This window comes from Furipterus horrens, unplaced genomic scaffold, assembly GCF_987537825.1.
Source record: "Furipterus horrens unplaced genomic scaffold, mFurHor1.1.pri manual_scaffold_11, whole genome shotgun sequence".
In the NCBI taxonomy this organism is placed as follows: Eukaryota; Metazoa; Chordata; class Mammalia; order Chiroptera; family Furipteridae; genus Furipterus; species Furipterus horrens.
In genome coordinates, this window is record NW_028327181.1 from 17,155,191 (window position 1) to 17,166,207 (window position 11,017).

The following is an 11,017-nucleotide window of genomic DNA, read 5'->3' on the forward strand; positions in this document are numbered from 1 at the left end:
TTTGTAATTACAAACTTTAATCAGTTTGTCAGTGTGGTCTTAAACCTCCAAACTTGGGTTAATATTTGGGTTATTTTATCAAACATTTAACTAGAAAAGAAATATCCCACACCAAGTTTTTAAAGAAAATAGAGGAGGGAGCAATGGTTTCCAATACATTTTATGAGGCCAAGTTTTCCCCGTTCGTATAACCAGACAAAAGAGTTGAAAGGAAACACCCACGGTCCCATGTGTGATTCTAGCCTCTCATCCCGGAGCTGATCTTCAACCCTGTCCCTCAGCAGTGACTCAGTGAGAGGGTAGGAGGCAGAGCTAGTCTGCGCCCCCTGCTGGTGACTGTGAGAGAGGAGCCTTGACTCCCACCTGCATTACCAGCACTGAATAAAGGGTAGGAGGCTGGGTGTTTGATCTAGCGATGCCTCTTCCACTCCTTGGTGTCAGTGAAGACCAAGGTCCCAGTGGGGATCTGAGTGCCCAGCCCAAATGAGCCCAGGACCTCCATTCAGCCCAGGGCTTCCCTCCCTGAAGTCAGCAGTGCCCGAGAGGGGTCTTTTCTCACACCCCACTTGAACGGAACCAGCTGGTGACAATCACTGCCCTACTGTGCACAGGAAGGTGTCAGTAGCACAGAGCAGGGGAGTCAGTGTGTCGCCTTTGCTGGGGCCAGTGGGAGCAAAACATACACCACCTACCTTTCAATTGCAGCTCAACAGGAGGGTGGCCTGATTACAGGAAAAGTAAATGGGACCCAGGGCTCCTAATGTGATCTCCCAAATGTCCTGAATCTGGTATAAATACAATACTTGTTTATTTAGAAAAATGAAAACTTGAATGAGAAAAGAGAATCTATTAATACTAACACTGAGATGAATTTGATGAGGAAATATTGTGACAGAAATTATTATGTCAATGATCCTAAAATCCATTGGAAGAGAAGGTACAAGTGTTCTTGGTACAAATGGACAAAGAGAAAAACTGGATTTAAATAGGAGTCATCAAAACAAACCAAATGAAAACTATGAAGTTGAAAAACACAGTACGTGAAATTAAAAAAGGAAACTCTCCGCAGAGAATCTGGAGTAGGTCGACTTGTTCCATTTATTTGTGTGTCTTTGGAAAGAGCCGCCATTCATTTGAAATGCAGAGTTCGCACCACCATGAATGTTCTATAGAGGACGTCACCAGGGGGCGCTGTGGGTCTTCTCAGAGCTGCAAGGCTGAAAGCAACTCAAATGGTTCTAATTGAATGGGCCCTGACCCATGCTCACTAGACAGCAGGTGCTTCTTCTCCTGGGGACAGACTCAGCGCTCACAACCAACCTAGCCTCCCCCTGAGAGTGAGGACCCAGAACTGGATGTTGCTGTGGGCTCATATTTGCATAATGTCCCACCCAACACGCCCTTCGCCCAGGGAGCTGAGGAGGAGATAAAGGGACACCCCAGAGATCAGCATCAGCCTGAGGCCCCAGGATCTTGGAAAGTCTCCACCATGACCTGGACTTCTCTCCTGCTCCTGCTGCTCCCCCTCCTCACTCTCAGCCCAGGTTCATGGATATTTCAGAGACCAGCCTTCGGAGGGCCCCCTCTGCCTTTATTCTTCACACCTGACATGTGTCTGTTTTTTTTTCAGGGTCCAGATCTCAGGCTGTGGTGACTCAGGAGCCCTCACTGACCGTGTCCCCAGGAGGGACAGTCATTCTCACCTGTGGCCATAACACTGGAGCCGTCACCAATAGTAACTATCCATACTGGATCCAGCAGAAGTCTGGCCAAACCCCCAGGACACTGATTTATGATACAAACAATAAACACTCCTGGACCCCTGCCCGGTTCTCAGGCTCCATTATCGGGGACAAAGCTGCCCTGACCCTCTCAGGGGCCCAGGCTGAGGATGAGGCCGAGTAATACTGTGCTCTGTGGTACAGCAACCATTGCCACAGTGACAGACGCAGGTGGGGAAGTGAGACAGAAACACAGGGCTCGGTGCACCCTCTGCTTCTAATATCCCCTGGCTCCTATTCACAGAGGCAGTGACCATCTAGTGTGGGCTCAGAAGGTTTGTTTCCATGACCTCAGGGGATGCAATCAAATCAATATTTCTAGGTGTGAAATGTTTTAATCCACCATTTTATGAAGACATAGTCATCTTAAAAACAAGAGCAAATATAGTAAACAATGTCACAGGTAGTTGACAGGAGCAGCTAAAGGAAAACTTATACACACATGGAAAGACACATATGGAAAGACACACATGTGCACATAGAGACAATATAGGCTGAACGTAGCTTGGCCAACATTTAATAAGCAAGACAAAACTTAATAATAGTGTATAAAAAACAATAGAAACACAGCCACTGTAAGATGGAGCTGGAGACTCCATCCCGGGGGAACTGCCTTGCATGTCTTCCTTCTCCAGCCTCTGTAGTTAATTGCTGAGGCCAAAGGAAAACCTCTGGGCTGGGTCAGAGCAATGATATGTTCCAAACAGCTGTTCGCAAAGCTAACAGGAGAGCAGACACCTGACTACAGGGCTAAAAATTAAACACATTCTTTAGCATGTGCACCACCACGTTTAGCTGAAAAATAATTTAGCTTATTTCCACCTGTAAAAGTTCTTTCATTGGCTTGTTATTACCAACAGAAATACTTCCCTTCTATTCATGTAATTACTTTCCCCCCTTTCTCATAAAAACCACTGCCTTCACCCCATAATTGGGTGTAATTTGGCTTTCTGTATGCATCTATGTCCAAGGTTTGCAATTACTTTGTATGTCAAATAAATGCTTGTTGTCTCTCACTTTGGCTTTTAATTTCCAGGTTAACAACAGTAATATTATACATTTGTGATTTTATTTGTGAAGATGAATGCTAGAGAGAAACTTAGTAGAAACTTAATAAAACATAATAAAACCAGATAAAATTACCTCTTTCACTGACTTTGGAGAAAAGCCCAAAATAACAAAATAACAGAGCCAACGCATAAAATGTAATACTTAATATAAATTTAATGTCAATTATTTTTATACCGAGCATAAAGCTTCTTCCCCAACCCCCACCTTAATCCAATGCTGTGATACAGAGCACCTAGTGCGCATGAGGAAAGTATTGGAATCACAAAAGTAGAGCAGCTCTGGTTATTCTTCCTCTTATTGTTTTTTAAAGAATTTATATATTTATTTTTAGAGGAGAGGGGAAGAGAGAGAGAAACAGAGGGAGAGAAACATCGATGTGAGAGAGAAACATCAGTCGGTCGCCTCTCATACACGCCCCATTCGGGGACTGAACACACAACCCAGGCATGTGCCCTGACTGGGAATCCAACGGCCAACATTTTGCTTGGTGGGACTACGCCCAACTCACTGAGACACATCGATCAGGGCCATCTCTGGCTTTTCTGTGATACAGCGTGTTCCTTACAGAATCTCTGAAGACTGTGCTGTGTTTCCTGCAGGGTTGAGGTGTGACGACAGTGACAGGGACTGGTGCATAAGTGAGGAACGTTAGGCATTGGCAGGAGCCACCAGAAGCTAGAAAGAGGCAAGAAAAAGACTTACCCGGAGCCCCCATGGGAGCACGGGCCTGCTGACATCTTAATCTCAGACTTGAACTTCACAACTGGGAGAGAATTCATTCCTTTGTGCTAAGTCTCTCAGTCTGCGGTCCTTCGTTACAGCATCCCCGGGACATAGCATATCAGGGCCGCGCACAGCCAATGACAGGCTGAGGACATAACATTCAGAACACTCGGAAGTGCAGCGGAGGAACCGACCCCAGCATGGTACCTGCAAGGTCAGTGAGCCATATCCATAATGTATAAAAAATTACCTCATCTCTATTGTGTAGTGATCTGTCCTGAACTGGAAGGTTGTTAAATCCCAGGAAGATAAGGTACAAGAAGAAGTGGCCACTCTTTCTGTAACTGCTGAGATCACCTGGGGAATTGTGCCTTCGTTTTCGACCCAGCTGGTCTCTGCATTTCCGGGGTGGACCTTGATGGCAGACAGTTACACCTGAGGACACAACGAGAGTGCAAATAAAGTCCAAGTGCAGTTCCATGGGTCATGGCAGAGTCCCTTGAGTAGGGACTTTTGTGTGGTCTGAGCAGGTGCTTCCTCCCAGGGCTCTCCCAAGGGGTGAAGCCAACCTTGATTCCCCTCAGTGTGGGGTGTGAGCTGAGCCCCAGCACCAGGGCTCAGGAGGGGCTGGGCAGCCCCTGGATGGACACACATTTGCATGGACAGCCCCTCCCCTGGCGGAGGGTGGGGAAGAAAAGGGGGCCTGGGCAGCCCAGCCCCACTGTGGGGCTCAGGGGCTGTGCACCATGGCCTGGACCCCTCTTCTCCTCGTGCTCCTCTGTCACTGCTCAGGTAGGGACAGGTCTCAGGGTGCCAGGACAGCCACTTAGCTTACATCTTTCTTTACTTGCCCAGAGCATTGAGAAACTTTACCCTCAGTACCTGTTCCACCAACCATGAATGTCTGTGTTTGCAGGTTCCCTCTCGCAGCCTGTGCTGACTCAGCCGCCCTCCCTCTCTGCATCTCCGGGAGCAACAGCCAGACTCACCTGCACCCTGAGCAGTGGCTTCAGTGTTGGCAGCTATACCATGTACTGGTACCAGCAAAAGGCAGGGAGCCCTCCCCGGTATCTGCTGTACTACTACTCAGACTCAAGCAAACACCAGGGCTCCGGGGTCCCCAGCCGCTTCTCAGGAGCCAAAGATGCCTCGGCCAACGCAGGGCTCCTGCTCATCTCCGGGCTGCAGCCTGAGGACGAGGCTGACTATTACTGTGCTACAGCTCATGGTAGTGGGAGCAGCTATAGTTACCACACTGGCTCAGATGACGAGGAAGTGAGACAAAAACCCCTGGGCCCAATGACCTTGGCTCTGAGCCTCTTTTATTGAGAAAGTTCTGTGGAGGCGCCTGCAGTGGAGATTCCTCAGTAAGACCTGGTCATGAGCGGGAATGAGCAACTAAGGTAGGACAGGGCATTCCAGGGACCCACACGGGTGAGGTAATCCAGCCCCACTGTCCATGCGCACAGGGAAGTAGGAAGGCAAGAACTTAATACTGTGTCTGCAACTACAAAGGATGATCAAAACAGTCATGTTTGCACTGGCCAGTGTGGCTCAGGTGGTTGGAGTGAGGTCCCATAAATCAAAGAGTTGTGGGTTCAATTCCCAGTCAGGCACAACTAGTCCAGGCATGTGTGGGAGGCAACTGATCAATGTTTTATCATTTTTTCTCTCTCTCTCTCTCCCTCCCTTCCTCTCTCACTGAAATCAGTAAGCATGTTGTCAATTAAGGATAAAGGAAAGAAAAGAGAAGACAGTCATATTCACCTGCAAAACTTAAGCCTTGAAGTGTTACTATTATGTTGCTAATGATACATCTATGGTGATATGTTAATATTCTCCTTGGTCATAGACCTTTTCCTCTCTCTCCGGATCAGCCCGCACATGTAAACAGACCTCGTCCTACAGACCCTCCCTGCCAGCACCCCTCACATGGCCTCTCCTCCCCTCTCCCTGCTGCTGCTTCCCTCACCCTCCTCATCTCTCCCGCTGGCTCTTTGGGTCTTAATTCCATTCCTCACTTAAGATTTCAGAAAAACAGTACCAAGTCCTTGCTGTAGCTCCCAGGGCTCTGCCTCTAGGGAGGGTGGGTAACAGATATTAGACCAGCACGAACTCACTGCCCAGTTCTTTCCTGCTGTCATCTCCCAGTTATAGTTGTCCGCTGTCCACCACCCAAGCCGATCTCTGTAATAGGACAATAAAATTATTGTTTTTTTCTTTAAAAGATGTGTCCACCCAACCTTTGAGTATTTGCCCATAGAAGCTGTTGATGTATTTGTTATTCACCCTTCGGAAATACTGATCCCCGTAAAAGTCAGCCTGGATGGCATGGACAAAGGAAGGACTGGCTGCACATTTTAAAACATACAAATATTTCTTCTTCCTCCTGAGAATATGTGTTTCCCGAGAACATCAGAACTAACTCAGCCACACACACGTTTTGCTCACATTAATGAAATCCCATGCATTGCTATTTTTACAAAATAGAAGTTAACACTCTCTGCTGGCACCCCCAGGGAGGCACCTGGGGTCTCTGGGTACTGTGGAGCCTGGCTGTGGTGTCAGGGCAGAAAGAAGGGGCTGCGTGCTCACCCCTGTCCTGTGCTCCCTGACACGTGAAGATCCCGTGGCTGAGGACGCTGTGCCTTCAGGGTGAAAGTGCACAGATATCCCTCCCCCTCGGGACCTGGACCTCCAATGAAGTGCAATTGTTATCAGAGCTAATCTGCACCAGATGCCTCCTTTCTGCCTCTGATTCAGCCTGGTCCGAGGGGCGTGGCCTCTCACACACTGGCCTTCTCTAGCTCCAGGCCCCAGGGCCTAAAGGCTCTTACAGAGAATCAGCCCCAGGAGTAAGTTTGCTGGAGAACTGCCCTCAGGAGATGGAAGGCATATAAGATGGACAGGGGGCCACTTGTCCTCATGCTTGGACCCTCAGGGTGTATTGGTCTGCACTCTTTCCAAACACACACAGCTCTCCTCTCTCTGAGCGGATGTTGTTCTGGACTCTGCTGATCTCAGGCTTCTCTGTTTCTCTAGGAGTCAGGGCTCACCCTCTGCTGAACCAGTGTCCTCAGGGTCAGAATCTCCAGGAGGCAGGGTATCCATCAACAGGTATCCCAGGGACACTGAGTGGAACTGGGGTGCTGTTATCAGGGCAGCTGGGAAATGCTCTGAACCTCTGCTCTATTGGCTGCATGTTTTGCCGTCAGTCTGTGAGTGAGTGTTTCTTTGTTACCCAGCGTTACACAGAGTATCCTGACTGATTCGGGGCAGACATTCTGAGACTCGGCATCTTACAACATAGAAATCAATGACAGAATATTTCCTCATGTGTTTGGACAACTGGCATTTCCACTAGCTGTGCAGGGCCCCGGGTTTCTCCATAGCAGGTGTTTAGCAGGATTGATTCTGAGAGGAGTGAGTCACCCAGACAGATGACATAATGCTCAAGCTGCTCCTAAGCTTTGGCCAACACGCCCACATGGGTGTCTCCCCAGTGGTCCTGAGTGTTTGGGCCTGGCTCAGGTGACTCAGGTGACTTTGCTGGTGAATTGTATCAATTGTTTAAGTTGGAATTAATAAATATTATACACCAATTTTTAAAAGAAAACAGAGGAGGAGGAAATGCTTTGGAACATATTGCATAAGGCCAGGCCTTCTCTGTTACTCTAACCAGACAAAACAGTTAAAGGAAAGACCCACGGTCCCATCAGTGATTGTGGCAGCTCAGTGGGGAGCTGAACTTCAACCCCACTTTGCAGCAAAGTGACTAAATGAGATGGTACAGGGCAGCTCTAGTGTGCACGTGTGCGCCCCTGATGGTGACTGTGGGGACCAGTGAGAAATGGGCCTTGACCCCATCCTGCACTAACAGCACTAACTAGAACTGGGAGGCAGGGGAGTTGGGACTGCAGTTGCCCTCCACCCTCCCTGGTGTAAGAGAGACCAAAGGGCCCAGTGGGGGGCTGAGTGCCCACTCCCACTGCGCTCAGGAACTCACTCAGCCAGCGGGGCCTTGGTCACACCCCACCTGATGGGAACCAGCTGGTGACAATCACTGATTCAGTGTGTTAGGAAAGTGTCAGCAGCACAGAGCTGGCCTTGGAGGCAGGACTCCACCTTTGCTGTGGCCGGTGGCAACCAAACACACTCCCTGACCAGGTGCAGCTCAGCAGAAGGCTCACCTGATTAAAAAGAAAGTAGATGGGACCCAGCGGGTCCTAATGTATTTTCCAAAATGTCCAGAATCCAGTAAAAAACACCTGGGAAGAATTACTTTTCCCAAACGGTGACTGTTAAATTGTTACTAGGAAATATGTTAAAACCCATACACAGGTTCTTCAGAGTGTAGTTTTATTTAAAAATACTCTCTGAGTAGCGATGTGGCCATATTATGGGAGGGTGGCCCTTTGACCTATCATGACTGATGCCCATAGAAGAAGACGGCCATGTGAAGTCAGGTAGACGCAAGGAGATCGCCCTGTAAAGGCAGAGGCAGAGACTGGATTTATGCAGCTACAGGCCAAGGAACCCTGACATTTCTGGAAAACCTCCTTTACCTCTGGAGGGGCAAGGAAGGTGCCCCTACAGGAGTCAGAGGGACATGGCCCTGTCACTCACACTGTGGACTTGTAGCCTCTGGAGTGGCCAATGGAATAGATGCTGGCATTGCCTGTGGTCCACCAGATGGGTGGTCTGAAGCCAGCCTTTGCCCTTGACCCACCAACAGCCTCCAGGCTTACTTTCTGTGTGTCCAGACCCGGCCCCTCCCCACAGACTCTCGTGCACCACTGATTCCCACCCAGCTCTCACTGTCGGTCTCTGCCTCTGAAAGCTCCAGCTTCTCAGGTCCAGGGGAGATGAACACAGTGCTCCAGGTCAGGCGGAAATGGTGAACTATATGCAGACTGTGACAGGGACCCGGGGGGTGGTCAGGGAGGCCTTTGAGCAGAAAGCCTTCCCCTGCCTGCCTGGGCTTTTATTTTTTAGAGACCCCCTCCCAATGGTCACACTTACCCTGCGCCCCTATGGCCCTTATTGGTGTTGTGGCCCAGCTGCATTTCACTAGTGGGGATGGAGGGGGTGTCCCCATCGATCATCTCCTCGTCCATATTCTGAGTGCAGCTCTGCAGTGACAGTGCCAGGCAGCTGACCGGAGGCACTGGAGGCCTCCCAGACCCTCCACGGGGCATCTTCTACCCATTTCACTTTCTGTGCCACCAAAAGGTGAAGCCCTGTGTCTCCCCAGAACTCTACCCCGGGGACAGGAGTTTCCACTCCAGGGCTCAGGATAAATTGGGGTCAGAGGGCGCTGCCCCTCACTCCACATCATCCCCGCCCGCCTTGTACTGGGGCGTGAACGTGACCAGCACACACAGCTTCCGGTCCCCCTCAGCCTGCTTTTGTCCATGTGGCTACCTCACCCTCCACGCACAAAACAGGGAGGGGACACAGGGCTGCCCAGGAGGAATAGGAGTGGTGTCTTGCTGGACCAGGACTACCCTGGGCCTTCCTGGATTATCTTTGGGTCCCTCCAGGAAGGGGTCAGAGACATCTGGGGTGAGGCTGACCCAACAACCCACAACGTCTAAAGAGGCTGCCATTGCGCGATTTCCTGAGGCAAGCACCTCACGAACTGTGGACAGAACAAGTAAGCATGTTGTCCCTGTAGCATCCCCAGCCAAGTGAGTAGAAGCTTCTCTAGAACGTGGCTGCCTGGTCACCAGGGTTCCAAGTTCTGTTTTGCTCTATCACCAGGAAGCATCCTGGGGTCCCTGCCTGTGCTTGCACCTCAGAAATGAGCTCCCCAAGAGCATCTCTGGGCTGCTGGCTGCTCCCTGTGCACCCACACCTCACACAGTTACAGCCCCGCTGTCCACACACTGTCACACTGACACCCCCACCCCCAGCTCCAGGGAGCCCGCGAGCAGCCAGGACTCCTGCTTTGAGGACACAGACAGGTTCAGGCTCCTCCTTCTCACCGGTGACGTGACCCTCAGCAAGTTATGTCTTCTCAAGGCCTCCTAGTCCCCCCGTCTGCACACTGGGGGCTTCCCAGCACCTACGACCTACGGTGTCCTGAGGTGGGTGGCGCTGTGAACACCTCAGGTAATATTAGGAAAGGGTGGGGCTAAACAATAAACAAATGGCCAGGCACATATTGTTTAATAACTTGACCCTTTATAACTAGTTTATACCTTTTGACATTTAGTCATTTCTCCCACCTCCCGCTCTAGCCTCTGGCAAACACCAATCTATTCTGTGTATCTATGAGCTTGTTTTCTGTTTGTTTGTTTGTGTATTTGTGAGTTTCTTGTTTTTTCTTTTGTTTTCTTGACTATGTTTTAAATCCAGTTATAAGTGTGACCATATGGTGTTTGTCATCCTCTATAGACTTATATCACTTAGCTTATCTTCCTAAAAGTCTATCTACTTTTAGAAGTGAATAATATTTATATATAATCATATATGTGTGATGGGTTTGAAATCTCTGTTTGAAAAAAGACACAATTCTTCACTGTGGCATGGGGGAAAGAAGCCAATAAATGACTGTCCGAGAATTTGTGCTGGTCTGGACTTCTTTCTACTCACGCATGTCATCCATGAACCTCACGGCTCCAAACATAGGATGACTTGTTCCTCCTTCACTCTTTCAATCAGTACAACAATCTATTAGCTCACCATTCTGGAGAATATAAAACTCATACATTTATGTGAGAATAGTTGTAGTCCATTGCTTTCACATGCAAGAGTTTAAGGACATTTGAAATACACCTATGTGCTAAAGCACATACTGATAGAGGGAGATTGTGTGTTTTCACGGTCAGCCAGGGACTAGGTGTAGGTACAGAGGATGGAGGATTTAACAAGGAGAGTCCTAGTGATGATGTTAAGGGGATGGTGGAGACAGGTGGATTTTTTGAACTATTCTCAATAATTTGTGTAACTTAAAATTCTCTACATTATATATATATTTTTTAAATCTCTCTTTCTATGTGTAATATTTGGAAATTTTACACAATGAACATGAAAATACATCATGTGTATGTCCTGACATTAAGATAATTCATAGTTACCAAAAGTTGTGTTTTCGCTATGTGTCATCTCAAATTTAAATCCATTTTCCCACAGCAGACAGAGAAGTATCTGACTTGGATGGAGTCATAGTGAAAACAGAAATCCATAGTTTTCAAGCAGCAAAGAAGTCAGGGAAGCTTGGTGTCTGAGAGCAAAAGGAGGGGCTTCCAGGAAGGTATGGAGGGGGCCAGGCCATGGCTTCTGAGAGGAGCTGATAAGTTGGGGTTCCATGCAAACAGTAGTGAGGAGTCACTGAGGGTTTTGAGTGGGAGTGACCTGCGTGAGCTGAATGAGAAATACCCCTTGAATGGCTTGAGGACACAGCACCCAAGGTAAGCAATTGATTCTGGTCCTAGTCA

At 48.8% G+C, this 11,017-nt stretch overlaps 1 pseudogene; it reads left to right on the forward strand.

The window, feature by feature from the left end:
• The first annotated feature begins 4,321 nt into the window (after positions 1 to 4,321).
• Positions 4,322 to 4,904, forward strand: LOC149997079 (putative non-functional immunoglobulin lambda variable 5-48 pseudogene; annotated as a pseudogene).
• Positions 4,905 to 11,017: the final 6,113 nt, after the last annotated feature.